The sequence below is a fragment of the Passer domesticus genome, chromosome 6 (genome assembly GCF_036417665.1).
Source record: "Passer domesticus isolate bPasDom1 chromosome 6, bPasDom1.hap1, whole genome shotgun sequence".
NCBI lineage: Eukaryota > Metazoa > Chordata > Aves > Passeriformes > Passeridae > Passer > Passer domesticus.
In genome coordinates, this window is record NC_087479.1 from 5,244,552 (window position 1) to 5,254,952 (window position 10,401).

The following is a 10,401-nucleotide window of genomic DNA, read 5'->3' on the forward strand; positions in this document are numbered from 1 at the left end:
GAGGACTGAGCAGTGTCCAGGCAGGCCAAAGACAACAGATTTATGACATTAAAAAGGGTGTAGCCAGAGAGCAACTTGTAACAAATGCATCCAAAAATGAGCTGTAGAGAAATGATGGATGATAGCAGAGAGCAGGCCCCCAGGAAATGCTGGGGCTTGAGAGCTCCCATGGAACTCTGGTTTAATCCTGGCTTGAGTGGAGGCAGCAGAGGGAGAGGAGGCTCCTCACAGAAACCAGATTTTTATATTGCAATGTGCAGAGTGATCCAAAGAGAGTCCCCAGCATCTCAACAGAGGAAAAGGAAGATAAAGCTGCTTTGCCAAACTTGCACAAGCTGAGCTTGCAGAGCTTTCTTTTCAGAAGAAATAAAATCTAAGCCTTTTGGTAGCATGGTGCATCAGAAGGATTTCTGAATCCATCTGTGGGGTGGGAGGTGGGGTCTGTAGTGCAGAAAGTGAATGGGAGTAGCCACTCCAGGTTTTGGATGCTGAGATCCCATTCTCTTTGGATCTGAGATACCAGATTTACCTTGGATCAGCTTTTTGAGCACCACAATGCTGACCAAAGGCTGGAGGAAATGATGGACAGACACTCAAACAGCTCAGGCTGCTCTGCTCATCTGTCAGTGGTTTCTCTAGGTCCTATCTACTGATCCCCTGCCCTACTCATCTCTTCTAAAGTCTCACCATGAGATCACTAAACTTCTTGCATCCACAACTTCTCCTGGCAGGGATTCCACAACTCTGTTCCCTTTGTGAGAAGAAAAAACTTCCTGTTATTTTTAACCTGGAATTTACAAGCTCTGTATCATGGCCGCTTGTGCTGCAAAAATCACAGGATGGATTGGGTTGGAAGGGACTTTAAATATCATCAATATCCAGCCCCCTGTGATGAGCAGGGACACCTTCCACTATCCCAGGTTGCTCCAAGCCCCATCCAGCCTTGTCTTGAACACTTCCAGGGAAATAATAGGGAACAGTTTATTGCTGCTTAATCCCCCCTTATCATTTGTGGTACTCTAGATCTCTGTCATACCTCACTCCCAAACAGTCCATTTTGCAGATTCAGGCATATCTTATATGGAAGTTATTCCAAGCCTTTGACCACACTTTTTATAGAACTTTTCCAGTTTACTCATGCTTTGATTATTTTTTTGTGGGTTTTTTCTTGTTGTTGTTGTTGTTTTCTTTTTTTGTAGTAGTAGTTTTGTTGTTGTTGTTGTTGTTGGGTTTTTTGTTTGGTTTTTTTTTTTTTCAGATGAGAGGACAGAACATTATTTTATGTTATGAAATAATTATACATTATTTGAGGTGTGGATCACCCATGGCTGTAGAGGGTGATGAAATTAGTTTTGTTTTGCTTTCTATTCCTTTCCTAATCATTCCTAACATTCAACTTACCTTTTTTTTTTTCCCTGGTGGCTTCTGTGCCCTTATGTTTTCATTCAAGATTCACTTCTTAGTTGTAATAGTCAGCTCAGAGCCCATCATCTTATAATGAATCCAGGGGTTGTTTTTCCCCACATGCACCACTTTCTGTTTATATACACAGAATTTCATCTGTCACTTTATTGCCCAGTCACTCAGCCTCATAAGGACCTTCTGCAACTCTTCACCCTTCACAATCCCACTGTTAAAAGCCAACAGGAAGCCCGTGGCTCCTTTTGCTCAGGGAAGGTTAGCAGGGGCTGGGCAATGCAGGCAGACTCATCCTTGGGCAAATCTGCCTGGATTAGCCACCTAGATTTCTCTCAGGACAAACTGGGCACTCTTGGGGATGCTCAGAGCCTTCAGGCAAAGGAGGAGTTTTCCCAGCAACTCCTCAGTGGAATTCTCTGCATCCTTCACCTCAGTGGGGCCTGCCTGAGAGCCTGGGTATGGGGAGGAGCAAGGCAGGCTTGCCCTGCACAGCTGCACATGGTGCTGGGAGTCAGGCTGGCTATGGTACAGCCACACGTCTGCTAATGTCAGCTCATAAAATACCAAAAAAAAAAAAAAAAAAAGAAATCGCCTTTGGTTTAAAGTTTGCCCCCTCTGCGCCCCTCCTTTTTTCCCCCCTCTCTGCTTCAAAAGAAAGACAGGTCTGAGTCTGACTCTGAAGCACCCTCTGCTACAGTATGTGCCATTTACTTTAGTAAGGCTGATTAAGTCATGCATTTACAAGTAGGCCTTCCATCAGAGCTAATTTAAAGCAGATGTCCTGGGTTCCACAGCCAGGGAGGCATCAATCTGAGAATTGCAAGGGTCTCTGTAAGAGCACTGTTTTTACTGCACTTTATAGAGCACTGGGAGGAGGTTAATTGGTGTAAAAGTTTAATTTCAAATAAGGATCCCCTTTTAAAGTTGCATATATGCATATACTTTTTATGGAGCGTTATATTACAAAGTCAAAGTGGGGGAGAAAAATCATCCAAAAACATTTCAGGATCAAAGACACCCAACCTGTCAACTGCTAAGATATTTTTATGAGGAAATAGGACTCACATTTTCTCCAGAAGAAGCAGAGAGAAGTAAGAAGTGGAAAAATATTTAACTAGATTCCATGGTATATTAGAAGAAGGAGAAAAAAAACCACTCATGCCAATATGTTGGTTTCAGAACCTTCTGGCTTGGCTTCCACTGCTGAAAATATTGGCAAGAAAATGCTCTGCACTGGGAATATTTATTAGAAAAGCAATAGATTTGTACAGTTTAACAATAGAGGGAGGATTCAGAGTCATCCATTTGCTCTGTGTTCTAACTTTCAACTACTTTTGTTTTTTATTTGCAAGCCAGAATAACTATACTTATCCCTTGAAATTATCGTCAGCACTGGCTTAGCATAATTGTTTTATTTTATTAATTGTATTGCCTATGGAGGGGTTATGGCCTGTTTCTTACACTGAAAACTGCACAGGCTACTCCCAGATGGGAGGCCAGTCTTTTTATGAAGCTTAAATCATTTAGATTTACATTTTATGCTTATTAGAAATTATCAGATTTTTGCCTTTAATAAAGACAACAAAAGAAACCAGATTTACCTTGAACTTCAGTTTAGTTTCGCAGCAATACAGACTATGGCAGTGTTCAGCTCCAGAAAGGCTCTCTCTTCCTCCATCATTCCTGAGGGAGAATCTCATTAAATGTTGCTGCTCTTCCTGCCTTGTGCTACAGGAGCATCTATGGGCCTTGGCCAAATTTGCTTAACACTTTCCAAACCACCGCCTTGACAGAGCACCTTCAAGTGTGCCAGGGTAAGAGAGACAGAAACAGGCTGGAAATGCTTCCTGCAAAGGAGAAACGAGTGATTTACTCAAGGCTAGAGTAGAATAACTATGCCCAGAGACCTCATACACACTTCTTGTGCATGCCAGCCTGGAGCCCAATCACAGCAGGCTCTGTTTCTGATCCTGATGAAGACTTCTCATCAAACAGAGATGAAATGTGACAGAAAGGCTCTTATTTGTTATTTCTCCTTTCTCAAGTGTTTGGAGCCATTCCAGACTTGTATGACCAAGGGAGATTTGGGGGGAGTTCAGTGTAGAGGGTCATTTCAGGCATTTTGGGCTGTAACCTGCAGGGTGAGCTCATAAAAGTCATGTACACAGAGTGTAAGGCACACAGCCCTGGCTTGTGGTCCTCTTCTCCTCCTTGTACCTCAGGGATCTGTAGTGCTGTGCTACAGAAAGGATTCCATGGTGGTGTGGTGATGTTTGAGTCTGCAACATGAGAGCCACACCACATTACCCAAAATTCCCCTTGCCCCAAGTTGCTCACCTCTGCCCATCTGTCTGTAAGTGGCTCTGTGCTGATATGGGGACAGCACTGCCTGAGCCCTCTGCAGCTCAGGGACAAGGAATGTGTGGCCCTGGAAAGGGGAATGGAGGAGTTTGCTTTGGAGGACTCCCAGCAGGAGCTGAACACTGGGCATGCTGGAGGGGCAGGATGTTTCCCAGACAGCAGAACAGTGCAGGTGCTGTAACCACTCTGCTTAATGGGCACTGGGCTGAAGGGCTTGGCAGGATTTTATCCCCCAAATTAAGGGTAGCTGTGTAGAAGGACTCAATCCTCAGATCTTTTATGACTGGGAAGAGCACACCAAGCCCATCACTAAATATGTTCTTTCCAAGGGCAGCTTGAAATGGTATTGATGGGATGAGTGAAGTTCCTGTGCAGGGTTTGCACCTATTCTTTATAGTCTGGTTTAGTGAAACACAGACCTGAGTGGGCTCTGTGCCCAAGGAAGAATATAATCCTTCAGGGGATATGGAACTAACCATCTCATAATGTATTGAAGCCAAAACAGGCAGAGCACACTGGGCCAAATGCATCCTGACTGGAAATCCTGCAATTTGAGAAGGCTGCAACACAGAGGAGTTTGACCCAATGCGTTTTGAATTTAGAATAGATGCCAAGAAGTAACCATTCCCATGTGAAAATAGCAAACACAGCTCTTTGAGACCAATGTGTTCCAATGAAGTGCATGAACTTAAGGGTTTTTTCCTTTCCAGGTGAATAATACAACAACAAATTAAAAGCAGGAAATCCTGATAAGCGGTACAAGGATGTCTGTGCTACAATAGCATCAATCCCCATCTTCTCTGGCCCCCTTTTTCAACACCTTCTTCCTCATTACTCTCATTTTCAAAGTCCTGAAACAAGTTGCTGCCAAGCCTGATTTTTTTGCCAAAGTTTTTTTTTTTTTTACACTCCAGCCATTTGGAATATGTATTGCGGTTCTGTTAAAGTACAGAAGAGAGAGACTGCTCAAAAAGCAATTACTAGTCAGTTTATACAAAACAGCAGTTTTGTAGGTTCCTTACCTTTGTTTTGTCTTTCAAATTCACCCCTGAAAACATGGCTTCCAAATTCCATGTAGTAACTTTCAGTCCCCCAAATGCAAACTGTGAGGTCTTCAGTTAACAAATACTGAATTTTGGAGCACATTGGAGTTAGCTTTTCCAAAAGGTCTTCTGGAGCACATTGGAGTCCTCTTTACTTTAATAGGCTCTTTTGTTTTATCTTTTACTGACATCAGTATATCCTTGGTAACTTGGGATCTCTGCACATTTTAAGCCCCCGACTTGCAGTTCTCCAAATATCTCTTCTTCCAGAAAAAAAAAAATATGAGTATTTACAGCACCTTTGAGAGATGTGGGAGTTGTATCTAAATCCAAACTTGAAATCCCCAAACTCCTGTTCATAAACTTCACACCCTGAAACTATGTAGGATCCCTAGTGCCCAGCAGCCAAGTTCCCTAAATTCACACCTCAGATTAGGTGCCTCCTCCTCCTTCCAGATGCTGCTGGACACTACCAATATCACCAACCCACACCATTCTATGATTCTTTCTATGACAAATGTGCATTCATCTCCCTGGTATCCAGTGACAGGACACGTGGGAATTGTTCAAAACTGCTCCAGGAAAGTTTGGACATTAGGAAGCATTTCTTTACCAAGAGGATGGTCAGACACTGGAACAGACTTCCTAGAGAGGTGGTTGATTCCCCAAATCTGTCAGTGTTTAGGAGACATTTGGACATTTGCCCTTAATGCACTGGTCAGCCCTGAAGAGGTCAGATAGTTGGAGCAGATGAGCATTGTAGGTACATTCCAACTGAAATATCCATTCTATTCTATTCTATTCTATTCTATTCTATTCTATTCTATTCTATTCTATTCTATTCTATTCTATTCTATTCTATTCTATTCCATTCCATTCCATTCCATTCCATTCCATTCCATTCCATTCCATTCTTCTTAAATCACACAATTTTTATAGTGAAACACGCTAGATAACCAGAATTGCAACCATAATATTGGATGTGTGTTTTCATCATTATTTTTCCTGCTTCCATTTCTAAGCACACAGATCAGTCTGATGTTCTTAAAATCAGGAGACAAAATGCAAGACTGTGTCCTTGGATGCATCCCCACGGATCCTGGGTTTAGCTGCTGGTGCCAAATGGGCTCTGTGCACAGCACCCCATTCAGCTCTGCCAAGACATTTCCTGCTCCCCACAAATTTATGATGTCACTTGGAGCAAAACTCATCTCAGTATCTTACTTTTATGATGGTAACTCTGTTGTGAATCTGAAATAAAAGCAGCAGTACCCTGGCTTCTCAGCTGGTGTAAAAAGAACTGCATCACTTTGTGCCAGCTGAGGATGTGGTTCAAGCTGTTTGGTTTTTCTTTTCCCTGCAAGCTGCTTACTGCAATCTCAAGGACGCTGGAAAAAATGTTAACATCAGCCAGTTGGGGGCAGGAGGGAAAAATCCCTGAAAATTTAATATAGTTGCAGAGCAGTTTTTGTTTTTTCCATTAGCCGGTATTCTCAGGTTACCAGAAAGGAATTCATTGTCCTTCTCCACATTTGCTGCTATTGAAACAAGAGATTGAAAGAGTTGAGAATAAATGGCCGGGCTGAAAACGTGCAGTGCTTGTGCTGGGGTTTGGGTTAGCCCTTACCAATAGAGGGCTGGTTAGGCATCCATTTCCCAGTCCTCAGCAATGAGATTAGGAAGTGCAGGAAATTCATTGTCTTGGGTTTGCCACTGCTGGCTTGCTCCAACAGCCATCCATCAAGGGACTGACAAGCTCAAACTGTCCATGTCAATCTGCAGCTGCCTTTAATCACACACAGATTTATGGGACACCCCCCTCGCCCCCTGTGGAGGTCCAGAAACTGTGCTTTGTTTTGCCTTGACATATATTTTTCCATTTAAGATGAAGAAGTATGAGTCTTATTAAGCTGCACTGCAGCTAAGAAGCAGAAGGGGCAAAGCTCGGTCTGAAATGGAGGAAATGATGATGTAATTTTGAATCGTTTAGGGCTGAAGGGATTAAAAGCTTTGGAGCAGGATTTGGAAAGTCTCTGGTGTTACGTAGAGCAGGGTTATATCTCCTGCCTCCCCATCTGGACAGAGAGGACCTTTTTCCTATTTACTGGTATGGGGCTTGTTGTTGTAGCTGTGTTGCTCATAAAGCACCATGGCACTTCATACTCCATCATCATTTCCATCACAAACCCTCCTTTCCTGGGAGGGATCACAACATCAGAGTCAACATTTGCAGCAGGGTAAAGCTTGCCCCAAGTGTCTGGTCTCAAGCTGAAGAGCAGCAGGGGCATGAGGCACGATCAGGCTTGGAAGCTTTCCACTTTCTAGAAACATTACACTTACCTCATTTTTAAAATGAGCATTTCTAGCCATTATCAACAACCCAAGACCAGGGGCTGGTGCTCCTTTTCTATGTGTTCAGACAGCTCACTGTCCAGTCCCTGCAAGGATTTCTATCCCCAGGGGTTTGGTGGTGGGACACATGTCCTGGGTGATCCTGGCCAGGCACGTCTCACTGTGGAACACCTCAGCAGGCTCAGCAGCTCCTTGGCTCCCTCCCCATCCCATCTGCTGCTCCAGGCAGGGGCTGCACACACAGGGGAGTGCCTGGTTTTCCTCAGCCTCCCCTCAGCCATTCTGCTCATCCACAAGAGGTCCAAGGGAACACGGGTGAAGTCATCCTGTGCTGCTGAAGCCCTGAGTGGTCCTTGCAGTGCTGTCTTCCAGCAGTTCAGTGGCTTTTGGGGGTCTCACTGGATGCTTCCATTACAAAACTCACTTTAGTTATTTTTCAAAGTTAACAATCAAAACCTCTTTATGAACTCAAATCCTCTTTATTAACCAAATCTAGTTTCTCTGAGCAGAGCAGGAATCAAATGACATGTGGGGACAACACCTGGTCTTACTGTAATCAGCTGCTCCCCCAGGTTCTCTGTCCTTTTCTGTGTTATTCTCTCTAGGCTGGGCTCTAAGCACATCTCTGGCTGCAATTCAGGTCTTTGGTTCCTTCTCTGTTTGCTGCTTTTCCCCCTCTTACCATTCCTCTCATGTCCAGACACATGATCAGGCCAGAGCTATATCCTGTCAGAAATGCTCTTGTCAGGTTTATTATGAAATTGAATTTGTCAGCTACAGATATGACCATATCAAATACAAGGCAGGGGTATCAAGCTAAGAATAAGTTGGCAAATGGCAAGAAATAAATTACTTCTTAATCTCCAAGAACAGAAGTGGTATTTTGACAGGTGTTCTGGCCATGCTTTAAGGGATAATCAAACTCTCTGCATGCTCTAAACACATGGGAAGTCAGTACACATGGAAAAAAGTGGCCATATCCCCTAGTAAAAACCTGACTGAGAAATACCTGCATTGCAGATGTATTTTCAAAGCCTGTTCTGTAATTACTCTGCTATATGGAAACACAGCATGAAGTTGTGGTCTGCTCCCATTAGTTTTAATCACAAAGCAGGCAAATAAAATCAGCTATTCAGGCATGCTGAAATAACATTAAGAGCCTGATAAATTTGCAAGTGCAATCACAGTTGCAAGTCAGAAGATATTTACAATTCAAAGAGCATCACCCCAATTCAAGAGGCTTCCAAAGATCTGCTTTCTAATCTGTCTCCAATGTCAGAATAATTAGAGTGTTATATGCTCTGATAACAACTTTCTCGAGTTCCTTATCTGAATAGAAATAGCACAGGGACTGTCTCACTCAGGAGACTGTAAATCAAAAGTGAAATGACAGTTTTAGTGGAGGCTCTGGGATTTATTTCAGCTGAAGACCTGCCCATGCCACGATGACATACAAGCCAGCCATAAAGACAGCACTAAATGAATCTTAAAAACGTTCAGAGAGATCCAGTTGACTCTCAGAAGAGGTCAGTGATTTATAGGATTCATATTCCTGTATTGTTTTTATTGTTATTATTTTATGACAAGGTTCATCCGGGGTCAGTTGAGACTCCAGAGCTCTCTGTAGCTGAGCTGTGCCTGTTGCAGTGGCTGATAAAAGAGTGAGAGAAGTCATTTCCATCTATCCCATGCCTGGGAGTGCGTTTCTGTTGGAGGCTGGAGCACTGCTCCGCAGGCAACAGGGCTGGGGATAACTTCTCTAGAGCACAGCAGCCTGCAGGGGTCCCAACAGGAGCATTTTGCCCAAAAAGAAGTGTTTTCAGCAGCACAAACCACTCCTGGCAGGTAAATCCTGCTTGGTTCCTGAGACTCTGTGTAATAGAAAACAAGCCTATGTAAGCCAGAGGGCAGCTCGTGGACATTGTCCCACATTTCTGCTTGGATTTGCATGAATCTGGTGATCAGGTTAATTAAAACAAGGCTTGTGTGGCACTAGTACACACATGGGTATGGTATTCTCTTTGGGAAGGCCAGGAAACCATAACTGCCCAGAAGAAAAATATTGGGCCGAGTCCAAAAGTCGTCTTTGCTCAAAAATATTCCACAAGGACAAAGAGAGTAGAGTTCTTTTGAGGGATCACAAGCTGCACACCTTAGCAAGCTGAAATAATGTGGCAAAGGCATTTCATGGGCTGCCCCACTGCATGCAAGTAGGGAAAAAATACACAAGCAAACCCACTATTGCTTGCCAGTGGCCAAGAACCAGGGAAAATACAGTTTTGACTAATTTTTTCTTCTCTTTCTCTCTCTCTGCCCTCTTCAGAGCAATTACAGGTGGACATCCAGCAGAAGATTTCAGTGCTCAGGCTGAGTTCTGCAGCCTTTTCCCACATCTACTGTGCTCACTACAGGTACCAGAAAAAATGGTGGAGAAGTATCTCAAGATATTTTTGACACTTTGAGAGGTGTCTCAAGACACCTTGTCATAAATGATGTTTTCACAATGATAAGCAGCAATTGACTGGTAGGCTGAAAACAACAACGTGGCTTCCTAAAATTTATGTTTAATCCTGTCACCTGGAAAGGTGTTCTGCAGCATTAGTTAGTCCTTATGCCTGGAAAGAGTTTGGTCCTGAGCCCTGACACACAGGTGGACCTTTGCCATCAAGCTGGGAGAAAGCTTCCCTTCAATTCCAGATGCACAAAATTAAATCTGTGAGCTCTGGTCAGTGTTGCCATTGCTGGCTTTCACAGGCTGGTTTAAAAGGGCTTTTTCCCATTGTTTTTCCAAGGACCTGCCCAAAAATGTTTCCATCCAAACCACCATCATGCAAGACTCCAGCAGAGGAGAGGGGAACAATAGCACACAAGGTTCCAAGTTCAATAGCAATTTCAAGGATTTTGGCTGTTACAGTTAATGAGTGGCAGTTTCTCTCAGGCCTCCTTTCCTTAACCCTTGACAGAAAAGGCTTGGAAAACTGCTGGTTGAGAGGGTAAAGAGTTCAAAAAACCCCACTTATTTAGCAGACATGAATTATTAAGAAAGCAAAACTAAAAAAAAATTATTTATAAGTGTTTTGAAGCAAAAATCTCAGATAAAATGAGATTTTATTTCTATTTCCACTTTTGCTTCAGGCATGAGACTGGAGGGTGGGGTTCAGAGTCTGGAGTTTGGGCAGGGCTATTTTAGAAGGCTGAAGACAGTCCAACAGTTGCTCTAGGGCAA

The 10,401-nt window shown here is 43.4% G+C and overlaps 2 long non-coding RNA genes across 3 annotated transcripts; one reads left to right on the top strand and one right to left on the bottom strand.

Annotated features, from left to right (window-relative positions):
- Positions 1-382: 382 nt before the first annotated feature.
- On the bottom strand, positions 383-9,821 carry LOC135302479 (uncharacterized). 2 transcript variants are annotated; one of them, XR_010364078.1, is made up of 4 exons: positions 6,451-9,821; positions 4,803-6,361; positions 3,021-3,266; positions 383-751 (listed from the first exon to the last, which is right to left on the bottom strand). It is a non-coding gene; the product is annotated as an uncharacterized LOC135302479 (long non-coding RNA). The 2 variants fall into 2 exon arrangements; XR_010364077.1 differs by having other exon boundaries at positions 4,803-9,821.
- LOC135302480 (uncharacterized) lies at positions 7,042-10,017 on the top strand. The gene is made up of 3 exons (XR_010364079.1): positions 7,042-7,060; positions 8,599-8,701; positions 9,499-10,017. It is a non-coding gene; the product is annotated as an uncharacterized LOC135302480 (long non-coding RNA).
- The last annotated feature ends 384 nt before the right edge of the window (positions 10,018-10,401 follow it).